The sequence below is a fragment of the Dipteris shenzhenensis genome, chromosome 3 (genome assembly GCF_047967505.1).
Source record: "Dipteris shenzhenensis isolate YYH24624 ecotype China chromosome 3, Dip_SZ_1.0, whole genome shotgun sequence".
Lineage (NCBI taxonomy): Eukaryota > Viridiplantae > Streptophyta > Polypodiopsida > Gleicheniales > Dipteridaceae > Dipteris > Dipteris shenzhenensis.
The window spans coordinates 41,599,839-41,614,583 of NC_141598.1; positions in this window are offsets into that span (position 1 = coordinate 41,599,839).

Here is a 14,745-nt window from a genome sequence, read left to right on the forward strand (position 1 = left end):
AACACCAAGCATATGAATGTAGTGGAATACAAATAACTAACATTTCAGGTGGAATATCAAGAACAAAGCATTGTACTGAACTACGATGATATCATGGTTCCCAATCTTGTACAACATTAAAGAAAGTTGGTTTATCTCTATACCAACAAGCAAAGAAAAGCTCCAACACATAGATGTATGTCATAGTGATTACTAAAAAACCATCAAGTTTTGTGAGACACCCGAGTATAGATATTGATAGAACTCTTTGGCTGAAAGACGTCCTATGAATTTTTAGTAGTAGCAAACCACTTACACAAAGACTCAGCATGCGATGAACTAAATAAGTAGCTGGTCAGTAAAGGATTCACTAAATAAAATATAGCTTAATATATATGAAGCATCATTGGCTTTTACTTTTGCAGAAGCAGCGTGAAACCACAAGTGGTGAAGTGCTAAACTCTTTTTTCACTGATGACCTAATAGAAATAAAAAATTGCTTTCATATGGTAGATAACCTTTTGTCCAAGTGATTTTCTCAATCAACTTTTTTGTCTATTGAACATATATAATTATCATTGCAAAAACATGTAGATTGGGCTACCTTACTCTTAAGGACAAGATTGAGACTCTACTTGGCATCAATTAGATAAGATCTTTATCCCTAAAGATTGACTATACTTACAACAACGATCCCGCGCTCTTGGTTTTTGTGGATATGATCAGTGGGTGTTGGGTCTTCTCTTCATCTAAATTTTTGTGGTGCCCTATAGCTAAAGAAGTTTGCTTTATTTGATTGAGAATCTTATTTCTCCATCTGGGAATGTAAAAGCATGATATGCCAGTTTGTTAAATCCCCAAGGGGATGCAAATACTGAGTGCAACACTACAAGGCATAGGCCATTTTCCGACGGAAATACCGACGCTTTTTACATTAATTTTTTTTTTTTTCACGGGCGCAAAGGTCGTTATAAAAGTCGTTAAAATCATCGGAAAAGGAGCATCGCTATAAATCGTCGCTATATAGTGACGCTGTTAATCGTCGCTATATAGCGACGATGAAAACGTCGCTATATAGCGACATTGTTAATCGTCGCTATATAGCGACACTGGTAAACGTCGCTATATAGCGACGATTAACAGAAGTAAAAAAAAAGGGTTAGTGGGGCTAAACAGGGCTTCCTTTTGGCCCTGTTTAGCCCCACTAATCCTTTTTTTTTTTTGTAATTACAAAAGAAAGTTTTATATAACAAAATTTCTGCATCTTGCAGGATGATACAAAATTGTTCTTGTGAACGATGAGGAAGAAATGCATATACATATACAACTGTGTTTGTAACAAAATTACCCTGTGAAAGGGCGATACAAAATTGCTCAAACGAGCGGATATACAATGAGCTACTACCACTACTAATCCAAATCCGAATCCGAATCGTCTTGATGGCCTGTTCCTTGGTCCTCGACACCTGCGTCTTCTCCCTCGTCCCCGACACCTGCGTCTTCTCCCTCGTCCTCGGCACCTGCGTCCGATCCTTGCCCCTGTTGATCGCTCGTCTCTGATGATGGGACGCTTGAGCTTTGACCCTAAGAGTGAACCATATAAATCGAAAATTAGATTGGAACTTAAATTAAAAAGTGAGATTACAAGTAGGAGTAAACTTATACCGTGCGAGCAGCCACCTCAGCCCAATCGACTGTCGCTCCCATTGCCTCTTGCTCAATGAACCACGGCCTTGTTCCTATCCGAAACGCGCGCCGTGTCTCTGCATCCGTAGGAAGCCGACCCATCGCAGCTTGCTGTGGATCCAATTTACGAGAGCTAGAGTTAGGTAAAGTGCATGTAATATGTAAGTAAAACAAATAGAACAATACATTAAATGGGAAGAAGTAGACTTACCACGGTTGCCTCGAACGCATACCGTCCGCCTGCACCAAAGTGCGAAGTACCTACGACGTCCAGCCGTCTCTTCGCAGCCCTCCTCTGACCCTCGAACATTTCGGGATGGTCCCTATGTTGCTTCTTGAAGTACTTCCAATCAGCTTTGTCTGCCCAGCTGGGTTTAGCCAACCCCTTTGTAATGGAAGTACGCAAGGTTGATCTGCGATGCTTTAGGACCAAACCCATGCGCTCGAGCATATAATTGTTATTAAACTCCACATTTGGCGGATTAGGATATCTTTGTTTTAACTCATCGATCACCGCCTGCTTCTTTTGGGCATCTTGATACCGCCAATCGATATTTATGCCGCTCTTGAAGTGATGACTCATCAACCTCCTCATGGCGGCCATCACTGCTTTGCCCTTTTTGTCTTCTATTATCTCTCCGGCAGATGTGATTTGATAGGAGAGATCCCCTGATGAGTAAGGGGGACTGACGGTAGCAAAGTCTGAAGGAGTGGAAGCTGCGCGACCGCTTCCGGATCGAGGAGTAGCTGTGGGAGTAGGAGAGGGAAAGGGACCTGACTGATACTGTGTCTCCGGACCAAGTGGAGACCTAAAGGAGCGTGAGTGTGCTGACTCGTCTACATCTCCTGAGTCAGCACAACATGAGCCGCCCATCCTACTCTTCCTTCCCTTGCGGGAGGCATGCGCAGGTGATGATCCCACGGTCGAAGGGGCGCGAGGGGATGGCTGGGCAGTACGTCCACCCGTCGGTGTAGGGGAAGGAATTGCGGAGGTCCTCTGAGAGAGCAGAGAGAAGAATCTCGCTGCCTCCTCATCGCTCATCTGCGCTACAAACTCGTCGGGAGTCCCGACAAAGCCATGCGCGGCTAGCAAAGGAGTCCCCTGAGGGGTAGTCGCAGTGCTACGTGGAAGAGGGGTCGGACCAGGGGTAGTCGCAGTGCTAGGACCGAGAGGAGTCGGACCAGGGGTACTCCTCGGGGTAGTCGCCTGAGAGGAATCAAAGTCCTCTGGAGCATATAGATCGTGATCTCTCCTCCTGCGAGGCTGTCCGTACTCGTCGGATGAGCGACGTGATCCCATGTCTAACATAGACACAAACACGAAAACAGAAAACAAAAAACAAACATGAGCATTCTCATAGGCATAGGCATAGGCAAGAAGAAAGAAGAGGGAAATGAAAGAAGAGGGAAAGGAAAGAGGGAAAGAAGAGGGAAAGATAAGAGGGAAAGAAGATGTAAAGGAAAGAAAAGAATGAGAGTGAGGAAATAGAGAATGAGAGAAGGGGGAAATAGAGAAGGGGAAAGAGATGAGGGAAAATAGAGAAGGAGAGAAGGGGGAAATGAGAGAAGGGGGAAATAGAGTGGGAAAAGGAGAATGAGCTTATGCAGAAATAGAGAATGAGCTTATGCTTCTCTCATTCTCTATTTCCGCATAAGCTCATGCTTATGCTCATGCGAAAAAAGAGAAGGAGCTTATGCTCATGCGGAAAAAGAGAATGAGAGAAGCATAAGCTTCTCCCTTTCTCTATTTCCGCATAAGCTCATGCCGAAAGAAGCATAAGCTCATGCTCATGCATGAGCATAAGCATGAGCTTATGCTTATGCTTATGCATAAGCATAAGCATAAGCATAAGCATAAGCTCATGCTTATGCTCATGCGGAAAAAGAGAAGGAGCTTATGCTCATGCAGAAAAAGAGAAAGAGCTTATGCGGAAAAAGAGAATGAGAGAAGCATAAGCTTCTCTCATTCTCTATTTTCGCATAAGCTCATGCGGAAACAAGCATATGCTCATGCTCATGCATGAGCATAAGCATGAGCTTATGCTCATGCGGAAAAAGAGAAGGAGCTTATGCTCATGTGGAAAAAGAGAAAGAGAGAAGCATAAGCTTCTCCCTTTCTCTATTTCCGCATAAGCTCATGCCGAAAGAAGCATAAGCTCATGCTCATGCATGAGCATAAGCATGAGCTTATGCTTATGCTTATGCATAAGCATAAGCATAAGCATAAGCATAAGCTCATGCTTATGCTCATGCGGAAAAAGAGAAGGAGCTTATGCTCATGCGGAAAAAGAGAAAGAGCTTATGTGGAAAAAGAGAATGAGAGAAGCATAAGCTTCTCTCATTCTCTATTTTCGCATAAGCTCATGCGGAAACAAGCATAAGCTCATGCTCATGCATGAGCATAAGCATGAGCTTATGCTTATGCTTATGCATAAGCATAAGCATAAGCATAAGCTCATGCTTATGCTCATGCGGAAAAAGAGAAGGAGCTTATGCTCATGCGGAAAAAGAGAATGAGAGAAGCATAAGCTTCTCCCTTTCTCTATTTCCGCATAAGCTCATGCGGAAATAAGCATAAGCTCATGCTCATGCATGAGCATAAGCATAAGCTCATGCGGAAAAAGAGAATGAGATCCGCATAAGCTCATGCGGAAAAAGAGAATGAGATCCGCATAAGCTTCTCTCATTCTCTATTTCCGCATAAGCTCATGCGGAAACAAGCATAAGCTCATGCGGAAACAAGCATAAGCTCATGCTCATGCGGAAAAAGAGAAGGAGCTTATGCTCATGCGGAAAAAGAGAAAGAGCTCATGCGGAAAAAGAGAATGAGAGAAGCATAAGCTTCTCCCTTTCTCTATTTCCGCATAAGCTCATGCGGAAACAAGCTCATGCGGATGCTCATGCATGAGCATAAGCATGAGCTTATTCTTATGCTTATGCATAAGCATAAGCATAAGCATAAGCTCATGCGGAAAAAGAGAAGGAGCTTATGCTCATGCGGAAAAGGAGAAAGAGCTTATGCGGAAAAAGAGAATGAGAGAAGCATAAGCTTCTCTCATTCTCTTTTTCCGCATGAGCATAAGCTCCTTCTCTTTTTTCGCATGAGCATAAGCTCCTTCTCTTTTTCCGCATGAGCATGAGGAAAAAGAGCATGAGCTTATGCTTATGCTTAAGCATAAGCATAAGCTCATGCTCTTTTTCCTCATGCTTACACTTAAGCATAGGCTTAAGTGTGAGAATGCGGAAAAAGAGCATGAGCTTATGCTCATGCGGAAAAAGAGAAGGAGCTTATGCTCATGCGGAAAAAGAGAAAGAGAGAAGCAAAAGCTTCTCCCTTTCTCTATTTCCGCATAAGCTCATGCCGAAAGAAGCATAAGCTCATGCTCATGCATGAGCATAAGCATGAGCTCATGCGGAAAAAGAGAATGAGATCCGCATAAGCTCATGCGGAAAAAGAGAATGAGATCTGCATAAGCTTCTCTCATTCTCTATTTCCGCATAAGCTCATGCGGAAACAAGCATAAGCTCATGCGGAAACAAGCATAAGCTCATGCTCATGCGGAAAAAGAGAAGGAGCTTATGCTCATGCGGAAAAAGAGAAAGAGCTCATGCGGAAAAAGAGAATGAGAGAAGCATAAGCTTCTCCCTTTCTCTATTTCCGCATAAGCTCATGCGGAAACAAGCTCATGCGGATGCTCATGCATGAGCATAAGCATGAGCTTATTCTTATGCTTATGCATAAGCATAAGCATAAGCATAAGCTCATGCGGAAAAAGAGAAGGAGCTTATGCTCATGCGGAAAAGGAGAAAGAGCTTATGCGGAAAAAGAGAATGAGAGAAGCATAAGCTTCTCTCATTCTCTTTTTCCGCATGAGCATAAGCTCCTTCTCTTTTTTCGCATGAGCATAAGCTCCTTCTCTTTTTCCGCATAAGCTCCTTCTCTTTTTCCGCATGAGCATGAGCTTATGCTTATGCTTAAGCTTATGCTTAAGCATGAGGAAAAAGAGCATGAGCTTATGCTTATGCTTAAGCATAAGCATAAGCTCATGCTCTTTTTCCTCATGCTTACACTTAAGCATAGGCTTAAGTGTGAGAATGCGGAAAAAGAGCATGAGCTTATGCTCATGCGGAAAAAGAGAAGGAGCTTATGCTCATGCGGAAAAAGAGAATGAGAGAAGCATAAGCGGAAAAAGAGAAAGGGCTTATGCGGAAAAAGAGAATGAGAGAAGCATAAGCTCATGCCGAAAGAAGCATAAGCTCATGCTCATGCATAAGCTCATTCTCTTTTTCCGCATATGCTTCTCATGCATAAGCTCATGCTCATGCATAAGCTCATGCTCATGCATAAGCTCATTCTCTTTTTCCGCATGAGCATAAGCTCCTTCTCTTTTTCCGCATGAGCATAAGCTCATGCTCTTTTTCCGCATTCTCACACTTAAGCCTATGCTTAAGTGTAAGCATGAGGAAAAAGAGCATGAGCTTATGCTTATGCTTAAAGCTCATGCTCTTTTTCCTCATGCTTAAGCATGCGGAAAAAGAGAAGGATCTTATGCTCATGCATGAGCATGAGCTTATGCGTAAGTTTCCGCATGAGCTTATGCGGAAATAGAGAATGAGAGAAGCTTATGCTTCTCTCATTCTCTTTTTCTGCATAAGCTCTTTCTCTTTTTCTGCATGAGCATAAGGGAAAAAAGAGAAGGGGGAAAAATGAGAAAAAGAGAAGGGGGAAGATGGAAAGAGAGAGAGGGGAAGAGAGGGTTCCTACGCCCATTACTGCAGCTAGCGCTTAAGGCGCTAGCTGCAGGCCAATGCAAATAACAAAAATATTAAATGGAAAGAAGAGGAAGCACTTACCTGTAAAAGTATGTCCCGCTCGGTGTAGTGGACTGGCCCCACAAAAGAGAGAGTATGTCCCGCTCGGTGTAGTGGACTGGCCCTACAAAAGAGAGAAAACAACCCATTTTTTCAAATAAGATGTTAGTGGAAAGAGGAGATCACAAAAGCAACTTCTTGAAAGGAGACAAGGAAAGAGAAGATTGAGGAGACAAGGAGAAAGAGAAGGAAAGAAATACAAGAAAAAGAAGAGGTGAGTTTTCTTTCTTTCTTTCTTTCTTTCTTTCTTTCTTTCTTGAAATTTCGTTTTTGGTTTCAATCCTTTCAAATAAAGCATGAAAACTAGTTTATAACTTTAGCAATACAAGTAGAAACACTCACAAAACTGAATCTAACAAACAAACAACCTACATTGTTGAAACAAACTCACCTCTTGAAGAACTTTCTTTCTGGAAACCAAAGAGGGAAAAAGGAGAGAGAGGGAGTACAAGAGGTAGGAGAAGGGTGAGGAGTGGGAAATAGAGTGGGAGGTTGCCTGGAATAGATGGGAGGTCGTCGAAATAGGTGGGAGGAGATTTTGGGTTGCTTACTGTAGAGATTAGGAATGGCTTATGCAAAAACGCCGCGCGTTTCGCCGTTTTGGGTTTTAACCCACAGCGTCGCTATATAGCGACGCTTTTTCGTCGCTATATAGCGACGTTTTTAATTAAAAGCGTCGCTATATAGCGACGCTGTGGAATTAAACGTCGCTATATAACGACGAAACAGAGCGTCGCTATATAACGACGCTTACTGTTTATTTTTTTGTGTAGCCTCTTGTGAAGCTCAAACATGCTATGCTTATAATTGTCAATATCTCCTCTTACTATATAGCCTTACCATATAGGATTTTTTGTTTCAATCCTTACTATATAGCGACGTCATTTTTTTTATATGGCCTCAAGAGAAGCTCAAATTAAACATGCTATGCTCATAATTGTCAATATCTCCTCTTAATGCTTATGTTGTGGTTTTATAAGTGTAGATGGAAGGGACGAGTGGAAGCTCATCCGATGATGCGCCAACGCCCGGGAGCACGAAGTGACTTACGGAGAGGTTATATTGTCATTGCACTCATTGCAAGCGAGAAGTACGACATCAACGTCGTATTATCATGCGTCACTTGCGGATGTATGGGGAGGAGCCGGAACCAGTACCCCCCGTTGGTGTTGCACATGTTGATGGATCATCGGTAAGTCAAAGCTATTTAAGTTCGCAATCTTATTGTATACCCGGAAATTGAAGATCTTCTATTTACACGAATGAGCTTATGACAGGATGAGGAGGGTGACGAGGGTACACATATGCCTTCTCACTTTCAACAAGACTATAGTCTCCCGGATGACGACGAGGGTATGGTCGACATGATGGATTCCATTTTTAGGGGCACTACATCCCACGTACACGTGATGTCAGAGTCTGAGGTCAAAATGCAAGAGTTGCAATCAACACAATTGTACGAGGGTGCTAGGATGTCTAAACTACGTGCTTGTCTCTCAATCTTGAATCTACAAGTACAGTATGGGTGGTCGGATACAAGTGTCTCGGCCTTAATGAGGTTAGCCCTTGCATTAATTTGACTCATTATTTGGATATTGTTTGTTTTGAGAATCATCATTTGGATAGTGTCTTTGTCATAGGTTGCTCCAGAAGATGTTGCCTGCACCAAATACCATGCCCGCATCAAGAGATGAAGCAAAAAAGATGCTAACAACGGTGGGTATGGATTATGATACCATCCATGCTTGTCGTAATGATTGTATTCTCTTTCGTCGTGAGCATGGAGATTTGGCTAGTTGTCCAAAGTGTGGGGAACAACGATATAGAGATGACTTGCAAGGTGAGCGGATACCGGTAAAGGTCTTGAGACACTTTCCCATCATTGCAAGAATACAACACATGTTTCGATGCAAATCCATAGCGGAGTTGATGACATGGCATGCATCTCATCGGTCCACTGATCACACATTGAGGATTCCCGCAGATTGTGCAGCTTAGAAGCACATAGATAATCAGTGGCCGGACTTTGCGAGGGAGCCACGCAACTTACATCTTGGGCTAGCCATGGACGGCGTGAATCCTTTTGGGTTACGCTCGACATCTTGGTCGACATGGCCCATAGTCGTGGTGAATTACAATATCCCACCATGGCTAACAATAAAAAAGGGACAACTCATGCTTGCACTACTTGTGCCAGGAAAGTACAAGGCAAAAAACATGGACGTGTACATGGCACCTTTGATAGAGGAGTTACAGATATTATGGAGAGGAGTGCAGGTCTTTGATATTTCCAGAGCTCCTAGGCATAACAATGATATTTTGGTCAGGGGTATCTTGATGTGGACCATGCATGACTACCCAGGATATGGAGAGTGCGCAGGTACGTGGTTATGTCTTTACATGTACAATGAGGGATTATGCTTTTTTTACTCTCTTTTGCACGCATGTCTTGTACTAACATATTCATGCACGCGTGCAGGACTTGTTACAAGTGGGTACCATGCTTGTCCTGTTTGTGGACCCGCTCTGAAATCGCTTGCACGCTACTCCAAACATATGAGGAAAAATGTTTATGAAGGTCATGCTCGATACCTTCCGCTCGACCATCTCGCACGTGGAGGTCAGCTTGATCCACCACCATCATATTTGAAAGCAAGTGATTGGATTCAAGCTTGGAGGGAGAATGGAGAGGAACCTCCTCCTGGTATGAAGAGGCTATCGATCTTTCATGAGCTTCCTTATTGGGGTCAGTTACAAATCAATCATCTCTTGGATCCCATGCATATCTTTAAGAATGTGGGGGCTACCATTTGGGCACACTTAGTTGGTTCCAAGGACTCGAGAGGAGTGCGAGAAGACTTGCGTGCTATGAATAGGATGTCTCGTTTGTGGCCCCAAGTGCATGCTTCGGGAAAAGTTGTCCTCCCGAAAGCAACGTGGATCCTCTCTACAAGGGAGGAGGCAGCGATCAAGGCAGACATTGCCTCTTTTCAAACACCAACAGGGTACATGCGTTGCTTGAAAGGAGCATTTTCAAAGGACAATAAGCTTAGTGGCCTCAAGTCCCATGATTGGCACAAGGTCTTACAGGTATTCTAAGTAGAATTAGTGTACCGATAATAGTGATGCATTAGCGTAATTATTATTATGTTATATTGTTGACATGATTTCATTGTTGCTTTGATAGTTCATCCTTCCAATTACAATAAAAGGGTGCTTACAAGAAGATGTTAGAAATGCTATATTCAAGATCTGTGGTATTGTGAGGTATGCTTACTATCAATTCGCATTATGTATTTTCTTCATGGACATGTGAAATAGGTGGATATCTCAAATATCTTACATATGCATGGACATGTGAAATAGGTGGATATCTCAAAAAGAGATCTCTATATCGAGCATCGAGAAGGCTAGGGTGGAATCCATCGAAGCCGTATGCTTGCTTGAGAAGCACTTTCCCTCAAGCATTATGACAACTCAAGTCCACTTGCTTGTGCACATAGTTGATGAGGTGGCTATAGCAGGTACCGTTCATAATCGATGGATGTTTTTTCTCGAGCGGTTTATGAAAACTTTAAAGGGGTTTGTAAGACAAAGAGCAAGACCAGAAGCAAGCATGGCAGAGGGATGGCTTGTGCAAGAGTCATTAGTATATATCACAGAGTTTCTTGCATCCACGGATCCTGATATGCCGCAAGCTTGGCGCAACAAGGATGATGATCGCATCATTGGCGAGGTCCCCCAAGGAAAAGGGATTGAAAGAAAGATGAGCGAAGAGCAAATGGAGAAATTCAATAAGTTTTGTATCCTCAATAGCCCTGAGATGCAGAAGTGGATTGAGAGATATGAAGTGGCCAAAGCAGAAAGAATAAATGCAAGGACGAGATTCAGAGTAATGTACAGGCGATCACAACCATATCCACGAGATCTGACTCTTCTCCCTACTCACATGTCACTTGATTGGCTACAACTAGCTGTACGTAAAGCCAAACGTGATGGAGAGACAATAAACGAGCGCGAGCGGGAGTTATCATCTGGATGTATGGTGCATGTAAGTTTCTTATCTCTTGACGTAATTAAGTAATTATTTGTGGCAATATATGCTATAAAATAGGTGCATCTTCATTGATTTAATGATGCTCTTTTACAGTACAAAAAGTACAGTGCATTATGGTCATATGGATGACATTTTCGCGTGGAACGCATCGATTCAAAGAGAGTCACGTATGATTGTGGAGTCATGGCTAACTTCACACAAGATAGCCGAGCAAGTGCTTCGGATACCAATCTTCTCTCCTCACAGTTGGATTATTGTGGAACCATACGCGACATCTATGAAATTGATTTCAGACGATTTACTATTTTCATTCTTGATGTAAAATGGTTTAGAACTACTTACAACGGTCCCCATGCGACAGTGAGAAAAGATAGTAGCGGTCTCTTTGCAATAGACTCCACCAAACATTGGACCGATGAAAGTGATACTTTTGTTCTTCCCGAGCACTGTGAGCAGGTGCATACTAATGATTTAATTAGTCAAGCTTTCATTTTTAAAGTCCATTGATATATATATAATTGACGACATTTGGCACCCATCTTCAATATAGGTGGTTTTTCATCCGGATCGTTCTGATCCAAGATGGTGGTACATGATCCAAGTTGCACCACGAAGTAAGCAAATATTTGAAGATCGAGATGTGGATATGGAGATGCCACTACCAATGCCGGATCCAATTGATGAATCTAGCGAAGAAGATGTAGATCACCATATGAGGCAAGAGGAAGATGCGCATAATGACATCGCACGGGAGGAGGATGGAGATCACGATATTGACGAAGAAGACAACAATCATCAAGATCAATCACCACACTTAAGCTTTATTGAAGAAGATGATCAAATACTTTTAGGTGAACGTACGATACTAGAGTACGATGATGATATAGGAGATCAACTCGGTATAGAGTTGGAGATAGACTTGCTTGGCGCCTTAGACTTGGCTCAAGATGAAACAGTTGATGTAAATGTTCTTATTTGATTTTTCTCATCTCAAACTTGGACATGAATATATGAGCTTCAAAAGCTTGATGTACATGCTCTCATTTTTTCATTCTCTATGAGCTCAAACATGTATGAAAAATTTAAAAATTTTGCCATTGGAAAAAAATAATTTTTAAGGCCTAAAAAAAAAAAAAAACCTCTCTGTAAAACGTCGCTATAATATTTTGTCTCAGTGTCGCTATATAGCGACTTTTAAATGTCGCTATATAGCGACATTTACTAACGTCGCTATATAGCGACTTTTAGAAATAGTCGCTATATAGCGACTATTTAGTAAAAGTCGCTATATAGCGACGATTTACGACACCCGATTTTTATACCGACGATTAACGCTAAGCGGGCGCTAATCGTCGGTACGTAAACGTCGCAATAGGATGCGTGTGTAGTAGTGCAATATTGTGTGATCAACTGGTGGAGAGTGAAAGCAGGACGGCAACACCGTATCAGGAAGCTTCTTATCATTAATTATATTTTTTCATTACTTTCAAATATTTTATATTCTATGAAAGTATGAACCTTTTCCATCCTCATGTCCTAGATCAAGTTCTCTCTGGTTATGGGTGTTCATCTTTCTATCCAAACACTCTTCTACTAGTTTATTGATAGCTGGAAGCAAGAAGGAATAACCATAAATTTCTATTCAAAATTTGGAATATAGTGATCCAACCAGCCAAAATAATAGGCGCATATGCTTTGAACAAGCCATCATGGGCCATTTTTATCAATCATGATCACAGTGCTGATTTGCAATGCATCTTTGATAACTTTTGCATATCAACTCAAAACTTAGCGATCAAGTAGTCAAAACGATCAAAAAGAATGTTCTATGAATAATCGTGTTGCTAGATTGACAAAAAACATGTCGCTTTCTCCTCACAGTCATGCTAGAGCATAGCGAGGCTCTAATACCATGTTGAGAGGAAGAGAGAGAGGAGAGAGATGGACACAAGAGTTGTGTTGAGAGGAGAGAGACGGACACAAGAAAAAGAGGAGAGAGACGGACACAAGAATTTCTCCCAAGGAAGTGATTCTATTCATAGATAATAGGCATATATGTAATTGAGGACTAGGCTGAGTTAAGGCAAGCTATATATAGCTCTAACAACATTTCCACAGTGTAGACACGTTGTTAGACACATTTTCAAATAATCTAAATGCGGTAATAGACACGTTTAGCAGAGTTTATGAACAGTTTCAAGTCATTTTCAGCTGTGATTGTTTTTTTTTGTAGGATGTCTTCAACAAGCGTCTGTAGTAGTGAAGATGAATTCCTCCATCTCCAGAATTGAGAAATGTTGGAGCAAAAATTCAAATCTATGTGTGATCGATGTCAAGGGAACATGTATCATGCACAAGGAATTACACTCAATTACATCTCAAACCACGAAGAATGGGATGCGATCGTATCCATGGTAAGTTTTTAAACGTTGTGGTTGATTGTGATACTTATGGGTGTTCAAGTGTTTAATATATGATCCTTTTCTATTTTGATATAGGATGTAGTGCCACACTGGCATATGTTGCGCTGTGCTCATAGTGAGGAGCGGAAGCATCAGCAATATGAGGTGGGACCTTTGGAAGGGACCGTTATGGGTTCATGGAGCGATGGTGATAGTAGCCCTCTACCATCACCTCATGAGCCATCGAGGAGGAGATGCTCCATGATATGGTACATTATCTATTTGCGCATGAGTCCTCAGGGCAGGATGATAGCATAGAGCAGGACTATCTTTTAATTGCATCATTGACACTAGTATTTGAGGGGTGTACGTTGTCTATTCTATGTGCCTTCCTTGAGTTACCAAACTTCAAGACCATTTATGGATAGAGTAATTCAAGTTTGAATGCATTACTCAAGTAAGCTTTATGTTTTGCAAACATGGTGAATTATGCTAATGGATGAAGTGGAATACTTTTTCTCATTCATGGTCTTCACTTGGGTCTTCACCTGCAGTCTATTGTCTAACATGCTTCCAAGGGGGAATAAATTACCGACCTCAAGAGATATGGTGAGGTACTATGTGATATCTCTTGGAGGGTTAGATTATAAGCATCAATGATTTTGTTCTATTTGTGGAGCACATAAGGAGGCTTGAGAGTGTCCTACCTATGGTGAGGCAAGATATAGAGAAGAATTCAAAACTTTGGATGTGCCTTGTAAGGTTCTGCGAGATTTCCCCATAATCCCTCACATCTAGCATATGTTCAAGTGCAAATCCATTGCAGAGCTCATGTCATGGAATTCCTCCCATTGATCAACGGATGGCAAGTGGAGAACACCCGAAAACGCACCTATGTGGAAACATGTTGAAGACACCTGGCCAAGCTTCAAGGAAGAACCCAAGAACTTGAGACTTGGAATGGGTATGGATGGTGTGAATTCTTTTGGTCTCAAAAGCACCTCCTATGGTGTATGGCCATTAATATTGGTAAAGTATATTCTTCCACCCTTTATGGCAATTAAGAAAGGACATGTTATCCTATCCCTTCTAATTTTAGGGAAATATAAAGTAAAAAACATGGATGTTTATCTAGAGCCTTTGATTTATGAGCTAGAGATATTTTGGATAGGTATCAAGGTGCATGACGCGCGACATGAGTAGGCTTCCCTCATCATGAGACTTCATCTACAAGGTAGCATTGATGTGGACCATGGGTAATATTTTCCTCTTAGTTTTGTTAAGAAGTAAAAATTTTATATTGGATTCAAAAGTTTGTATGCCCAAATAAAAATTAAGGTTTGGAACATTCAACAGGATTTTGTAAATTTTGTGAGAAAAAAATTAAAGTTTCGCCAAGATTTACAATTTTTCCTTCAAATTTCAAAAGAAAAGATGTAAAATTGTAATATTTTTGTTTTAATATTATGAAACCAAAAAAGTTAGCTCGATAAAATTTTGATATGATTATAAGTATAGCTTCAATAAAAATATCCATGATGTGGACAAAAAGCATGACTTCCTAGGCTACGGTAAGCGTTCAGGTAAGCATTAAACTTTTAATTATGAGTAGGCATTGATACATGGCATTGAGAACCCAGATTGCTTACTCAATTGCATCTATCATTTAGGTCTCACTATATTGGGTTACCATGCATGTCCTTTTTGTGGTCCTTCGCTAGCATAGACAAATGACTTAAAGAAGGTCAT